Genomic DNA, 16,023 nt, shown 5'->3' with positions numbered 1-16,023 from the left:
CCTAGGGCTGCGGGGGGCCGTGAGCCCCCCGCATACATAATATTAAAACCCCAGGGGGTGGCGGTCCCCGGCAGTGGGGGGCCTCTCTGGGCCTCCTTTTATCATTTAAAAAAAGAAACCCCGGGGGTGGCAGTCCTAGGGGCTGGGGAAGCCTCAGAGCCCCCCACCCTATTAACATAAGCCCCAGGGGTGGAGGTCCCCGGGACTGGGGCCCAGGGCCCCCCCTAAGAAAGAGTGAATTTCCCCCGGGATTTGGCCCCCCGAGGGCTAAAAAAAATAATGATATGCAAATGTATTTTTTTATCGGCAGGGTGCGCGTACCTACGCGTACTCCGCGATTTAAAAAAAAATGTTTTGCATATTTTTTAGAAAAGGACATCCTTCTGTCACGATGATTGTAGTAGTAGACACAGACTCACAGTGTGATTCCAGACAAGCATGACTATTACCTGGATTTTTGCAGGACTGACTCCGTATTCTGCAAAGGGTTAGGGGACCGCCTACATTGTGCACATTTGATTATACCACTGCTTGTTTCAATGCCTGAGTCATTCTGCAAGTGCATAGACAGCGACTGGGTACCTAGATTGCTAGTAATTAACCGCAGGATAAGTTTATTAGTGATTATGTTTCAGCAGAGTGATTAAATAAGGACATGCTTCTCTTAGGATGATTGTAGGAGTGTACACAGACTCAAACTGTGACTCCACACAAGCACGACTACTACCTGGATTTTTGCAGAACTGACTCAGTAGTCTGCAAAGGGTTAGGGGACCGCATACATTGTGTACATTTGATTCTACCACTGCTTGTCTCAATGCCTGAGTCAATCTACAAGTGCATATAAAGTGACTTGGTACTTAGAGTGCTAGTGGTGGAGAGCAGGATAAGTTTATAAGCGCTTATGTTTCAGCAGAGTGATTAGATAAGGACATGCTTCTCTCAGGATGATTGTAGGAGAGGACACAGAGTCACAATTTGATTCTAGTGAAGCATTACTATTACCTGGATTTTTTCAGAAATGACTCAGTAGTCTGTAATGGGTTAGAGGACCGCATACATTGTGCACATTTGATTGTACCACTGCTTTTCTCAATGCCGGAGTCATTCTGCAAGTGCATAGACAGTTACTGGGAACCTAGAGTACTAGTAGTTGACAGCAGGATAAGTTTATAAGCACTTATGCTTCAGTAGAGTGATTAGTTAAGGACATGCTTCTGTCAGGATGATTGTAGGGGTGGACACAGACTCATAGTGTAGTTCCGGACAAGCATGACTATTATGCGGATTTTTGCAGGACTGACTCCGTATTCTGCAAAGGGTTAGTCATTTTGTAAGTGCATAGACAGTGACGGGGTATCTAGAGTGTACTAGTTGACAGCAGGAGAAGTTTATAAGTGCTTATGTTTTAGCAGAGTAATTAGATAGGGAAATGCTTCTCTCAGGATGATTGTAGGAATGGACACAGACTCACAGTGTGATTCCATACAAGCATGTCAAGTACCTGGATTTTTGCAGCACTGACTTAGTAGTCTGCTAAGGGATAGGGGAATGCATACATTGTGCAAATTTGATTGTACCACTGCATGTCTCGATGCCTGAGTCATTCTGCAATGGCAAATACACTGACTGGGTACCTAGAATGCTAGTAGTTGACAGCAGGATCATTTTATAAGCCCTTATGTTTCAGCAGAGTGATTAGATAAGGACATGCTTCTCTCAGGATGATTGTAGGAGTAGTCACAGAGTCACAGTTTGATTCCAGTGAACCATGACTATTATTTGGATTTTTGCAGAACAGACTCAGTAGTCTGCAAAGGGTTAGGGGACCGCATACATTGTGCACACTTGATTGTAAGACGGCTTGTCTCAATGCCTGAGTCATTCTGAAAGTGCATAGATAGTGACTGTGAACCTAGAATGCTAGTAGTTGACAGCAGGATAAGTTTATAAGCGCCTATGTTTCAGCAGAGTTATTAGATAAGGACATGCTTCTCTCAGGATGTATGTAGGAGTGGACACAGACTCACAGTGTGATTCCAGACTAGTATGACAATTACCTGGATGTTTGCATTACTGACTCAGTAGTCTGCACATTGTTAGGAGACTGCATACATTGTCCAAAGTTGACGGTACCACTGCTTGTCTCAATGCCTGAGTCATTCTGCCAGTGCATAGACAGTGACTGGGTACCTAGCATGCTAGTAGTTGACAGCAGGATACGTTTTGAGCGCTTATGTTTCAGTAGAGTGTACACAGACTCACAATGTGAGTCCACACAAGCATGACTACTACCTGGATTTTTGCAGAACTGACTCAGTAGTCTGCAAATGGTTAGGGGACCACATACATTGTGCACATTTGATTGTACCACTGTTTGTCTCAATGCCTGAGTCAATCTACAAGTGCATAGAAAGTGACTTGGTACCTAGAGTGCTAGTAGTGGAGAGCAGGATAGGTTTATAGGCGTTTATGTTTCAGCAGAGTGATTAGATAAGGACATGCTTCTCTCAGGATGATTGTAGGAGTGGACACAGAGTCAAAATTTGATTCTGATGAAGCATTACTATTACCTGGATTTTTGCAGAACTGACTGAGTCATCTGCAATGGGGTAGGGGACAGCATACATTGTGCACATTTGATTGTACCACTGCTTATCTCAATGCCGGAGTCATTCTGCAAGTGCATAGACAGTTACTGGAAACCTAGAGTGCTAGTAGTTGATAGCAGGATAAGTTTATAAGCGCTTATGTTTCAGCAGAGTGATTAGATAAGGATATGCTTCTCTCAGGATGATTATAGGAGTAGACACAGACTCACAATTCGATTCCAGTGAAGCATGACTATTACCTGGATATTTGCAGAACTGACTCAGTAGTCTGCAAAGGGTTAGGGGACCGCATACATTGTGCACATTTGATTGTACTACTGCTTGTCTCAATGCCTGAATCATTTTGCAAGTGCATAGACAGTGACTGTGAACCTAGAGTGCTAGTAGTTGACTGCATGATACGTTAATAAGCGATTATGATTCAGCAGAGTGATTAGATAAGGACATGCTTTTTTAAGGATGATTGTAGAAGTATACACAGACTCACACTGTGACTCCACACAAGCATGACTACTACCTGGATTTTTGCAGAACTGATTCTGTAGTCTGCAAAGGGTTAGGGGACCACATAAATTGTGCACATTTGATTGTACCACTGCTTCTCTCAATGCCCGAGTCAATCTGCAAGTGCAAAGACAGTGTCTTGGTACCTAGAGTGCTAGTAGTGGAGAGCAGTCTAAGTTTATAAGCATTTATGTTTCAGCAGAGTGATTAGATAAGGACATGCTTTTCTCAGGATGATTGTAGGAGTGGACAAAGAGTCACAATTTGATTCCAGTGAAGCATTACTATTACCTGGATTTTTGCAGAACTGACTCAGTAGTCTGCAATGGGTTAGGGGACCGCATACATTGTGGACATTTGATTGTACCACTGCTTGCCTCAATGCCGGAGTCATTCTGCAAGTGCATAGACAGTTACTGGGAACCTAGAGTGCTAGTAGTTGACGGCAGGATACGTTTATAAGCACTTATGTTTCAGTAGAGTGATTAGATAAGGACATGCTTCTGTCAGGATGATTGTAGGAGTGGACACAGACTCACAGTTGGATTCCAGATAAGCATGATTATTACCTGTTTTTGTGCAGGACTGACTCAGTTGTCTGCAAAGGGTTTGAGGATTGCATACATTAAGCACATTCGATTGTACAACTGCTTGTCTCAATGCCTGAGTCATTCTGCAAGTCCATAGACAGTGACTGGGTACCTAGAGTGCTAGTAGTTGACAGCAGGATAAGTTTATAAGCACTTATGTTTCAGCAGAGTGATTAGATAAGGACATGTTTCTCTCAGGATGATTGTAGGAATGGACACAGACTCACAGTGTGATTCCAGGCAAGCATGACTATTACATGGATTTTTGCAGAACTGGCTCAGTAGTCTGCTAAGGGTTTGGGGAACGTATACATTGTGCACATTTGAATGTACCACTGCTTGTCTCAATGCCTGAGACATTCTGCAAGTGCATAGACTGTGACTAGTTATCTAGAGTGCTACTAATAGACAGCTTGATGAGTTTATAAGCTCTTATGTTCAAGCAGAGTGATTATATAAGGACATGCTTCTCTCAGGGTGATTGTAGGAATGGACACAGACTCAAAGTGTGATTCCAGACAAGCATGTCTATTACCTGGATTTTTGCAACACTGTCTCAGTAGTCTGCTATGGGTTAAGGGACAGCACACATTGTGCACATTTGATCGTACAACTGCTTGTCTCAATGCCTGACTCATTCTGCAAGTGCATAGGCAGTGACTAGGTACCTAAAGTGCTAGTAGTTGACAGCAGGATCATTTTATAAGTGCTTATGTTTGAGCAGAGTGATTAGATAAGGACATGCTTCTCACAGGATGATTGTAGGAGTAGACACAGAGTCACAGTTTGATTCCAGTGAAGCATAACTATTACCTGGATTTATGCAGAACTGACTCAGTAGTCTACAAAGGGTAAGAAGACCGCATACATTGTGCACATTTGATTGTACCACTGCTTGTCTCAATTCCTGAGTCATTCTGCAAGTGCATAGACTGTGACTGGGACCTTGAGTGCTAGTAGTTGACAGCAGGATAAGTTCATAAGCGCTTACGTTTCAGTAGTCAGTAGATAAGGACAAGCTTCTCTCAGGATGATTGAAGGAGTGGACACAGACTAACAGTGAGATTCCAAACAAGCATGACTATTACCTGGATTTTTGCAGGACTGATTCAGTAGTCTGCAAAGGGTTAGTGGACTGCATACATTGTGCACATTTGTTTGTCCCACTGCTTGTCTCAATGTCTGAGTCATTCTGCAAGTGCATAGACAGTGACTGGTTATCTAGAGTGCTACTAGTTGACAGCAGGATGAATTTATAAGCGCTTATATTTCAGCAGAGTGATTAGATAAGGGCATCCTTCTCTCAGGTTCATTGTAGGAATGGCCACAGACTCACAGTGTGATTCCAGACAAGCATGTCTATTACCTGGATTTTTTCAGCACTGACTCAGTAGTCTGCTAAGGGTTAGGGGACCCCATACATTGTGCACATTTGATTTTACCACTGATTGTCTCAATGCCTGAGCCATTCTGCAGGTGCATAGACAGTGACTAGGTACCTAGAGTGCTAGTAGTGGATAGCAGGATACGTTTATACAAGCTTATATTTCAGGAGAGTGATTAGATAAGGACATGCTTCTCTTAGGATGATTGTAGGAGTGGACACAGAGTCAAAGTTTGATTCCAGTGAAGCCTGACTATTACCTGGATTTTTGCAGAACTGACTCAGTAGTCTGCAAAGGGTTAGAAGACTGCATACATTGTGCACATTTGATTGTACCACTGCTTGTCTCAATGCCTGAGTCATTGTGCAAGTGCAACGACAGCGACTTGATACCTAGGGTGCTAATAGTTGACAGCAAAGTGAGTTTATAAGGTCATATAGTTTAGCAGAATGATTAGATAAGGACATGCTTCTCTCAAGATGATTGTAGGGCTGCAAACAGACTCACAGTGTGATTCCAGACAAGCATGACTATTACCTGGATTTTTGCAGGACTGACTCAGTAGTCTGTAGGGACTTAGAGGACCGCATACATTGGGCACATTTGATTGTACCACTGCTTGTCTCAATGCCTGAGTCATTGTGCAAGTGCATGGACAGTGACTGGGTTCTTAGAGTGTTAGTAGTTGGCTGCAAGGTGAGTTTATAAGCACTTATGTTTTAGCAGAGTGATTAAATAAGGACATGCTTCTCTCAGGATGACTTTAGGAGTGGAAACAGGCTCACAATGTGATTTCAGGCAAGCATGACTATAACCTGGATGTTTGCAGGACTGACTAATTAGTTTGCAGGGGGTTAGTGGCCCACATACATTGTACACATTTGAATGTACCGCTGCATTACTCATTGTCTGAGTCATTGTGCAAGTGCATATACAGTGACTGGGTACCTATAAATCAATCAATCAATGAACGTGTAGAGCGCACTACTTACCCGTGAGGGTCTCAAGGCACTGGAGGGAGGGGGTGCTGCTACTGCTCAAAGAGCCAGGTCTTGAGGAGCTTCCTGAAAGTGAGCAGGTCTTGTGTCTGCCACAGATGGGTGTGGAGGGTGTTCCAGGTCTTCGTGACGAGGAAGGAGAATGATCTGCCCTCGGCGGTTGTTCGTTGGATGCGTGGGACTTCGGCGAGGGCGAGGTTAGCGGAGCGAAGCTGGCAGGCGGGGTTGTAGAGTAGAGTCTGGTGTTCAGGTAGGCTGGTCCGGTGTTGTGTAGTGCTTTGTGTGCGTGGGTGAGGAGCTTGAAGGTGATCCTCTTGTTGACAGGGAGCCAGTGCAGGTCTCTTAGGTGGGAGGTTATGCGGCTGCGTCAAGGGATGTTGAGGATCAGGCTGGCAGAGGCGTTCTGGATGCCTTGCAGCCATTGTAGGTGTTTGGCCGTGATTCCTGCATAGAGTGCGTTGCCATAGTCCAGCCTGCTGCTGAGGAGGGCTGGGGTCACCGTTCTTCTGGTTTTGATTGGGATCCACTTGTAGATCCTGCGAAGCATGCGAGGGTGTTGATGCAGGAGGAGGAGATGGCGTTGACCTGCTTCAACAGGAAGAGGGAGGAGTTGAGGATTGATCCTAGGTTGCGTGCGTGGTCCGTGGGTGTTGGTGCTGTTCCCAGTGTGGTCGGCCACCAGGAGTCGTCCTAGGCAGAGGTTGTGGAGCCGATGATGAGGACTTCCGTCTTGTCAGAGTTCAGTTTCAGGCGGCTATTCCTCTTCCACTCGGCGATGGCCTTCATTCCCTCATGGAGGTTGTTTTTGTCGGTGTGCGGGTACTTGGTGAGGGAGAGGATGAGCTGGGTGTTGTCGGCGTAGGAGATGATGTTCAGGTCGTGCTGCCGGGCCACTTGTGCGAGGGGGGCCATGTAGATGTTGAACAGGGTCAGGTTGAGGGATGAGCCTTGGGGTACGCTGCATGTGATGTCAGTGGCTTCGGATCGGAAGGGTGGGATGCGGACTCTCTGGGTTCTGCCAGAGAGGAAGGACGTGGTCCAGTCGAGGGCTTTCTCCTGGATTCCGGCCTCTTGGAGGCGTGTTCTTAGTGTGCGGTGGCAGACCGTGTCAAAGGTGACTTTTCTCGATGACCTTCGCCGGGAAAGGGAGCAGGGAGATGGGCCGGAAGTTCTTGAGGTCCTTGGGCTTCGCCTTGGGCTTCTTGAGGAGGGCGTTGATTTCACCGTGTTTCCAGTTTTCTGAGAATGTCGCTGTGTCGAAGGAGATGTTGATGACCTTCCGTAGTTGGTCTGCTTTGTTGAAAACGTGGTGCGGACAGGAGTCTGACGAAGTGGATGGAGTTCATGATCTTGCGTGTCTCGTCGTCGTTGACGTGGAACCAGGAGGTCAGCTGGTTGGTGCAGGTGGCGTTCGAGGTGGGATCTGTCGTGGTCGGATCAGGCGAGGTGTTGAAGCTGTCATGAATGTCGGCGTACTTGCAATGGAAGAAGGTGGCCAGTGAGTCGCAAAGATCCTGCGATGGCGGGATGTCGTTGGTGTTGGCACTGGGGTTGGAGAGTTTCTTCACTATGTTGAAGAGCTCTTTGCGGTCGTGTGCATTGTTGTCCAGGCGGGCTTTGAAGGAAGATCTCTTGGTTGTTCTGATGAGGTGGTGATGCCTGCGGATGGCGTCCGTGTGGGCTGCCTGGCTGTCAGGTGTGTGGTCGTGGAGCCAGTTCTTCTCCAGCTTCCGGCAATTACGTTTGGAGGTCTGGAATTTTGGGGTGAACCAGGCGGCTTTCTTGCTGGAGTGGTTGATGGAGGGTTTCTTGAGCGGGGCGAGAGTGTTGGAGCAGTTGTCGATCCACTGTCTGAGGTAACGGGTGTCGGCGTCTGGGTCAGTTGGGTCGGTGGGTGGGTTCTGGGCGAGGGTGGAGGTCAGCTGGTCTTCGGTGATTTTGCTCCAGCAGCGGCGGGGCAGCTGTAGGGTGCGATGGTGTGTGGTTGGTTTCTTGAAGGTGAAGTGGATGCATTGGTGGCCGGTCCATTGGATTTCGGTGGTGTGGTTGAAGGTGACGTGAGAGCTTGTGGAGAAGATGGGGTCGGGCACGTGGCCGGCGGCGTGGGTGGGTTTGGTGATGAGTTGACGGAGGCCGAGGCTGGCGAGGTTGTCGATCAGAGCGGTGGAGTTGGCGTCGTTGTGGTTCTCGAGGTGGAAGTTCTGGTCCCTGAGGAGGATGTAGTCCGTGGAGGCGAGTGCGTGGGTGCTGGTGAGGTCAGGTCAGCAACAGAGTCGCTGAAGAGGGCCCAGGGTCCAGGAGGTCTGTAGATGAGTGTTCCTCTAAGGGTGGTGTTGGGGTCGGTTTGGATCCGGAAGTGCAGGTGTTCGGTGGAGTTGAGGGAGTCATCTGCAAGGGTGTGGACCTGGGGGGAAGACTTGTGGACGATGGCTATTCCTCCTCCCATTCCATTGGTACGGTCTCTGCGGGAGTTCTTGTAGCCGTCCGGGATGGCTATGGCGATGTCAGGTGCCGAGGAGTCGTTCCACCAGGTATCAGTCAGGAAGGCAACGTCTGGGGCGGAGGTGTCGAGCAGGTCACAGAGCTCGACGGCATGTTTGCGTGTGGAGGAGTATGCAGTGAAGGTGGTTGGGTCCGGTCCTTGGGGTTTTGGTGGTTCTTTCGCATGTGAAGTTGCAGGTGTGGCAGGAGAAGGTTCCGTGGGTGCATTTCGGGGCGGCCTGGAAGCAGCGTTGGTCTCAGCTGCTGTTGAGAGCAAGGAGAGTGTGGGCTTCGTATCGGGTTATGGCATAGCTGCGTGTGCAGGGTCCAGGGGTTCGGGCGCTGGGTGCGGTCCAGGCACGGATGGGCGCACACGGGCTTGCCTTTGGTGCGCCTTCGGCGCGCAATCGTGTAGTTGATAGTAAGGTTAGTTTATGAGTAAATATGTTTTAGCAGAGTGATAAGATAAGGACATGCTTTTGTCAGCATGATGGTAGGACTGCACACAGGCACACAGTGTGATTCCAGACTAGCATGACTATTAGCTGGATTTTGCAGGACTGACTCAGTAGTCTGTAGGGACTTACAGGACCGCATACATTGTGCACATTTGACTGTACCACTGCTTGTCACAATGCCTGAGTCATTGTGCAATTGCAAAGAAAGTGATTGGGTTCTTAGAGTGCTAGTAGTTGGCTGCAAGGTGAGTTTATAAGTTGTTATGTTTTAGCAGAGTGATTAAATAAGGACATGCTTCTCTCAGGATGATTGTAGGAGTGACACAAACTCACAGTGTGATTCCAGACAAGCATGACTATTACCTGGATTTTTGCAGGACTGACTCAGTTGTCTACAAAGGGTTAGGGGACTGCATACATTGTGCACATTTGATTGTACCACTGCTTGCCTCAATGTCTGAGTAATTCTGCAAGTGCATAGACAATGACTGGGTACCTAGAGTGCTAGTTGTTAACAGCAGAATACGTTTATAAGCGGTTATGTTTCAGCAGAGTGATTAGATAAGGACATGCTTCTCTCAGTATGATTGAAGTAGTGGACACTGATTCACAATTTGATTCTGGTGAAGCATTACTATTACCTGGATTTTTGCAGAACTGACTGAGTCGTCTGCAATGGGTTAGGGGACCGCATACATTGTGCACATTTGATTGTACCACTGCTTGCCTCAATGTCTGAGTCATTCTGCAAGTGCATAGACAGTGACTGGGTATCTAGAGTGCTACTAGTTGACAGCAGGATGAATTTATAAGCGCTTATGTTTCAGCAGAGTGATTAGATAAGGGCATCCTTCTCTCAGGTTCATTGTAGGAATGGTTACAGACTCACAGTGTGATTCCAGACAAGCATGTCTATTACCTGGATTTTTTGCAGCACTGACTCAGTAGTCTGCTAAGGGTTAGGGGACCCCATACATTGTGCACATTTGATTTTAACACTGCTTGTCTCAATGCCTGAGGCATTCTGCAAGTGCATAGACTGTGACTAGTTATCTAGAGTGCTACTAATAGACAGCAGGATGAGTTCTTATGTTTCAGCAGAGTGATTAGTTAAGGACATGCTTCTCTCAGGATGATTGTAGGAGTGAACACAGATTCACAATTTGATTCCGGTGAAGCATTACTATTACCTGCATTTTTGCAGAATTGACTGAGTAGTCTGCTTTGGGTTAGGGGACCGCGTACATTGTGCAAATGTGAATGTACCACTGCTTGTCTCAATGCCTGACTCATTCTGCAAGTGCATAGATAGTTACTGGGAACCTAGAGTGCTAGTAGTTGACAGCAGAATACGTTTATGAGCGCTTATGTTTCAGTAGAGTAATTAGATAAGGACATGCTTCTGTCAGGATGATGGTTGTAGTGGACTCAAACTCACAGTGTGTTTGCAGCCAAGCATGACTATTACCTGGATTTTTGTAGGACTGACTCCGTATTCTGCAAAGGGATAGGGGACCGCCTACATTGTGCACATTTGATTGTACCACTGCTTGTCTCAATGCCTGAGTCATTGTGCAAGTGCAACGACAGCGACTTGATACCTAGGGTGCCTCCCGCCCCCTTGCCCTGTGGCTCTTAACGGCTCGCGGCCCCCGCTTTACGGGAGCCGCTCGCAGCCGTGAACTCTTGCTGTCACTTCACCCGTGTGGATTCTTTTAACGAGGAGTAAAGTGGGACTTTATCTTGGTTCGTGGTGTCTCGTGACTCTTGTCTCGTGCTTTTGCCGATTTGGGGCTAACACCTGCAGCAACATTTAATCTACCAGAGGAGTGGGACTGCGAGGACCAGCAGTCTGTGCGCATCATCATCTAGCGCACCTGGGTCCTCCTCCCGCCCCCTTGCCCTGTGGCTCTTAACGGCTCGTGGCCCCCGCTTCGCGGGAGCCGCTCGCAGCCGTGAACTCTTGCTGTCACTTCACCCGTGTGGATTCTTTTAACGAGGAGTAAAGCAGGACTTTATCTTGGTTTGTGGTATCTCGTGACTCTTGTCTCGTGCTTTTGCCGATTTGGGGCTAACACCTGCAGCAACATTTAATCTACCAGAGGAGTGGGACTGCGAGGACCAGCAGTCTGTGCGCATCATCATCCAGAGCACCTGGGTCCTCTTCCGCCCCCTTTCCTCCTATATAACATCGGATACTCCCGCGGAACGCGGGACGTGCGCGGGACGAAGACTGGGGCGAAGCCCCGGACAAAGGGCGGGCCGTCTACGGCCGTCCAAGGACGAACATAGCCAGGCTGGGCCACCCCTCTTTCAACGGCCTTTTACATCCCCGAACCCTTGGACAACTTGTATTCCTATGAGCTAGTTAAGGTAGTCATTTATGAAGTATATCCTTTGTAAGTGTGCCGTGTGCTGATGAGGAAGTCATTATGCCTCTGCGTTCAGGAAAGGTTAGGAATGTAACGCTTTCTTCCTCAGGAGGAGCGGTCACTGGTACCCTGACCAATTCTTTAAGAGGGCTACTAAAATTATCGAAAAGGAAATAGCCTACACTGAGAAGCGCTTATCCTTGGATCTAATCACAGTGAAGCGTTCGTCGTTAGGTGCGATTGGGACTGTAGTATCTCCTGTACCACCGAGTCAGTTAGGTTGTGGTGCAAGCCCCAATCAGGTAGTTGTCACTGACTCCAATGTTGTGGACTGTGCTATAGCTGATGTATCTCTTTCAAGCTTGGGTTCTAGTTGTAACAGCACTACAGAAGTACCTAATCCTGTTTGGGTACATAGTCCTGCTCCAATAGCCCAGAATCAGGGATCATCGATTGCTCCTATACATAATCAAAGGAAAAGAGGGGGTGGTGTTTTGAAGGGTGGGCCTGCTAAAATACAAAAGAAAAATAGTATTGCTCCGACCCCACTAGCCGTTGTCCATCCCCCTAGCCCGCTCATGGCCCCATTTGATGAATCCCCCTTATGCTTTGACGATGATGGTGGCCTTCTGGGAAAAATAGAAATTTTGGTAAAATCCCTGATGCTTCCACTATTGGAGAGAACTAGGATGATTGCCTCTAAATTAGATCAGATTGAGAAGCAGGTTTCAGAAAATTCACATAAACTGGATAACATGCTAAGTGGTATGGATAGTATGAAAACCCCTCTAAATAACTCAGAGGGCATAGGATCGGGTGTGAGAAGTTGGCCTGATAGGTGATGTTTCCAATTCTGGAACCACCTGGTATCAGACCAAACAATCCCTTATGGTGTCTGGTTGTAAGTCAACCTTATTAGACAAGCTATCCTAGGGGTAGCATGGACTAAGCAGCCTAAAGGCTTAACTTAAGAGGTCGTGTTAAGCGAGCTGTTTTAACACATACAATCCTGTAATATCAAATGAAAGGACACCACACAAGTATATATAATAAAAATATATGTATTTATTACTAAAAACAATCCCCAGTATTCTTTATGGATAAAGGGGCACAAGCGTTAAATCAAAAGCACAGTATAACATACAAAGTTGCACAATTTTGGATGAGGCCAAGGGGCCACTCAAACCATATACTAAAAAAATGGTATAAGAGAGACCATTCGATCAGTGGTTAGGCCTAGGGCCTAGGGAATCGCTGGGAGCAGTCGGGACAAGCAATGCTGAAGTCGGGAAAAGCCCGCGGGATTCGGGTGCAGTGCTGAAAGCACAAGCATGCATCAATGTTAAGTCAATGGTGCGTAAAAGTTACACAAATAGAATTTAAGGACACTTCCGCTGAACCTAGAGGAACAAAACTTAAGACACAGACCCTAGAGGTGTGTACCAGTGTGGGAACACCGGCGTTGCAATATTACCTCACCCACAGGAAGTGGGTGCACAGGGTCGAAGTTGAGTCGGGTTTCGTCACGCAGGTTCTTGGTGCTTGGAGCTGAAAGGGCTGCAGGCGAGGTGAAGGAAAAGTGTCCGGTGGAGTCCAAGGGTGGACTCAAGTTGAAAAGTACCTGAAAGCAGAGGGGACAGAGTCTGGGTCACTCAGCAGTGACCAGGGGGGAACCAGGACGGAACCAGGCAATGTCGGGCGCAATCAGGTGGTTGTCGAGGAGCTTCTCTCTGCTGCCACGTGGGCTCTGGGGCATCTACTACGTCCAGGAGCGGGTCACGATCTGTCCCACGCAGGCTCTCGCCGTCGGCGCTGTCGGCTTCAAGATTGGAGCAAACAACACTTGGCAAAAGCAATCCACGCGAAACCGGGAGATTGCTTCTCACTCAAACCAGGAGGGTCAGAGTGGGGGCTCCTTTTCAGGGGAGCTGGTGCAATTCTGGAGCAACCAGAATCGCAAGTCGAATTTCAAGTTTCGTCGGCACAGGGGCAACAAGCCAGCTGGCAAGTGACCGGGCCAACGCGTTGAGCCAAAAGAAGCAGAAGGGCCCCACGCAGCACTCGTCGAGTGTAGTTGGGTGAACTTCGGTGCAAGAGTGGCTCAGGGTTGGGGCTTCTCAAACCCCGTTGTACAGTTTCGAGGGTCACTCGTGGGCTGCACGGTCAGCGTCTCGTGGTCTTTCCAAGATGGCGTGCCCCACGCTTCCGGTCACCTCCACGGGTCTCAGCTCTGCAGGGACTGTGGATCGGGCTGTTAGAAGGCAGGCAAGCTTGATCTCGTTGATCTCTGTTGCTCTAGTTCCGGTGCGAACTGCAACAAAGCAGACGTCGATGGCTGGATGGTGCCTGTTTGCACAGGGTGGTCACACCTTGACCACAAGGGAGATTCTTCAGTCTTCTACGTCGAGTAGGATGTCGAAGGGTCCAGAGTTTCGTTTCTTATGTTTCATCAGGATAATCTGAAGTGCATTGGCACTGCTCCCATTCTTATACCAATCTAGGGGGCTGGATTACCTGCTAGGTCCCCTCCTATGGGTGGGACCCAGGAAGTGGGTGGATACACCCCTTCCTTTGATCCAGGCCGCGCTGGCACGAGGGCTGGAGTGCCCCAGAACCGGTTTGGCTGGATTATGCAAGGGGCAGCCTTGTGCTCCCCATGCAGTGTCTGGTTTCTTTCAAACGTCCCTGCTACAATCTACTATCTCCTGTCTGGGGGGGTTGTGACACCTCCCTGTGACAGGAAACCCTTTGTCCAGGCCCCCTTGGCTGAGTTTCGGTCAGCTGCAGGGGGTCAGACCTGTCTCTGTGGCAGAAGCATCCATTTTGTGGATCTGAGGCTCTTTTAAAATTAACCGCATTTCAGTAAAGTAACATGTCTTCTCCCTCTAGAGGGGTGGAATGCTATCCCCGTCGCCAGAACTGGCGAGGGGATAGTATTCCAAATCGTATGACACCTTACACGACATGTTTTGATAAAGCCAAACCAAAGTTGCTATATAACCGCGAGGATTATAATGCACTTAAGAGTATATGGTATGGCATTATCCTGAAACAGCTTAGGGAGTTGTTCCCGACAGCTGCAGACAGGCTCAGCTCATGCTAGAGCTCCATCTCACATTAAACCACGCACTCTGCCTCCAGGATTGATGAGGCCTTCCACAGGAGTGGCTCACAGGTTTATATGTGTCCAGATATAGGTTTAGATATAGGTATACTATATCTAAGTAAGGGGTGATTACACCACCTTACCCCAGCTGAGGGATCAGCCAGTTGTGTCAATTTAAGAACCAGCCAGGGGTGGCAAAAGATATGCTGCAGCCCCTGGTAGGCCTTGGTGGCTCCTATGCCCTGGTCCCCTATAGTGCATTATACAGGGGCTGACAAGGAGTCCATTTCCAATTGTGGTATGTACCTAGGGTACATGGAATCCATTTTACAGAGAGAGCAGATGGCCTGGGGCCCTGATTAGCAGGGAACCAGGTCAACTAAGTCAAAAACCAGCTAAACACAAGGCAAAAAATCTGGGGTAACCATAGTCAGGTAGCCACCTTCCTACACAACCCCCCCCCAAACGAAAGGAGATAAGGCTATCCTTGTCCAGGAAAGCCTATATTGCCTGAGTGGCCATATAAGGAAGTACCTGCACTAGCATGGGTACCCCCTGTCTCATTGTCCACTAAGCAGTCCCTCACCCTAGGGGTATTAGAGGGTCTCCACCATAGGGAATCACTACCTTGGGTGTGTTTATGCAAAGTCAAAGGCTGGTTTGGATATGGAGTATTGAAGTGAGGCTCCACTAATTTAGGGCTCAGCTTCCTCCAATTATCTTCCACCATGTGTGCCTTTCTTTCTTCAACTGAGTTGCACTGTGCTCTCAGGGTCAACCTCTGGCTACCTAAAGCTGGAGGCTGGGTCCCTCTGTTTGGCTTGCTGGAGGGACAGTTCAGGTTTGGACCCTTTGGGTCCCAGGTTTGGCTGTGCCCAACAGGATCCATCTGTGGGAGGTCCCTAACTGTTTGTAAGGGGGCTCCCTCAGGAGTTTTTAAAGTTTTCACCTCACTAGGGATACTAGTTTTGGTGCCCCTAATCTGTTGATGGGGGTGCTTTATTTGACAGGGGGCCCTCTGGGTCTCACTGTCCTTCTTGTCCTCTGCAGCCCTGGGCTGGCTAAGGCAAGGGAGAGAGGGGCAGGTTACCTGCTCCAGACTGGGTCCCACCTAAGAAGGGTCCACCGCCATCAGAGGCTCTGTCAGGCCAGGCCTAACAACCTCTGGGGCAGTTCCTTCATCAGGGGTAAGATCAGTTCCCTGAGGAGGCTGATCCTGTCCTAAAGTCTGGTGAGGGGGAGATTTCTCTTCCTCCTCTATGCTCTCAGTTTTTGTGGAGTTATCCATCATTTCAGGCTTCACAACACACATATCAGTTTGAGTTTGGGCTGTGGCCATCACAGCCCTACCAACCTTTTCAGGAGGAGACTCAGTTTGGGTTTCTGCTGTTATCATAACAGCTTTGCTATTCTGTTCAGGAAGAGCTTATGCTAAAGATGGGGCAGAGAGTTGCTCAGCCCTACCAACCTTTTCAGGAAGGACATCTTGAATTGGGACTGTAGCCATTACAGCCCCA

At 48.3% G+C, this 16,023-nt stretch overlaps 1 protein-coding gene across 1 annotated transcript in view; it reads left to right on the top strand.

The window, feature by feature from the left end:
- Positions 1-16,023, top strand: part of HEPACAM (hepatic and glial cell adhesion molecule) — a 1,802,890-nt gene that overhangs the window by 60,440 nt on the left and 1,726,427 nt on the right. The window lies entirely within an intron of this gene.

This window comes from Lissotriton helveticus, chromosome 3_1, assembly GCF_964261635.1.
Source record: "Lissotriton helveticus chromosome 3_1, aLisHel1.1, whole genome shotgun sequence".
Classification (NCBI taxonomy): Eukaryota; Metazoa; Chordata; class Amphibia; order Caudata; family Salamandridae; genus Lissotriton; species Lissotriton helveticus.
This window is presented reverse-complemented; position numbering and strand designations above follow the sequence as displayed.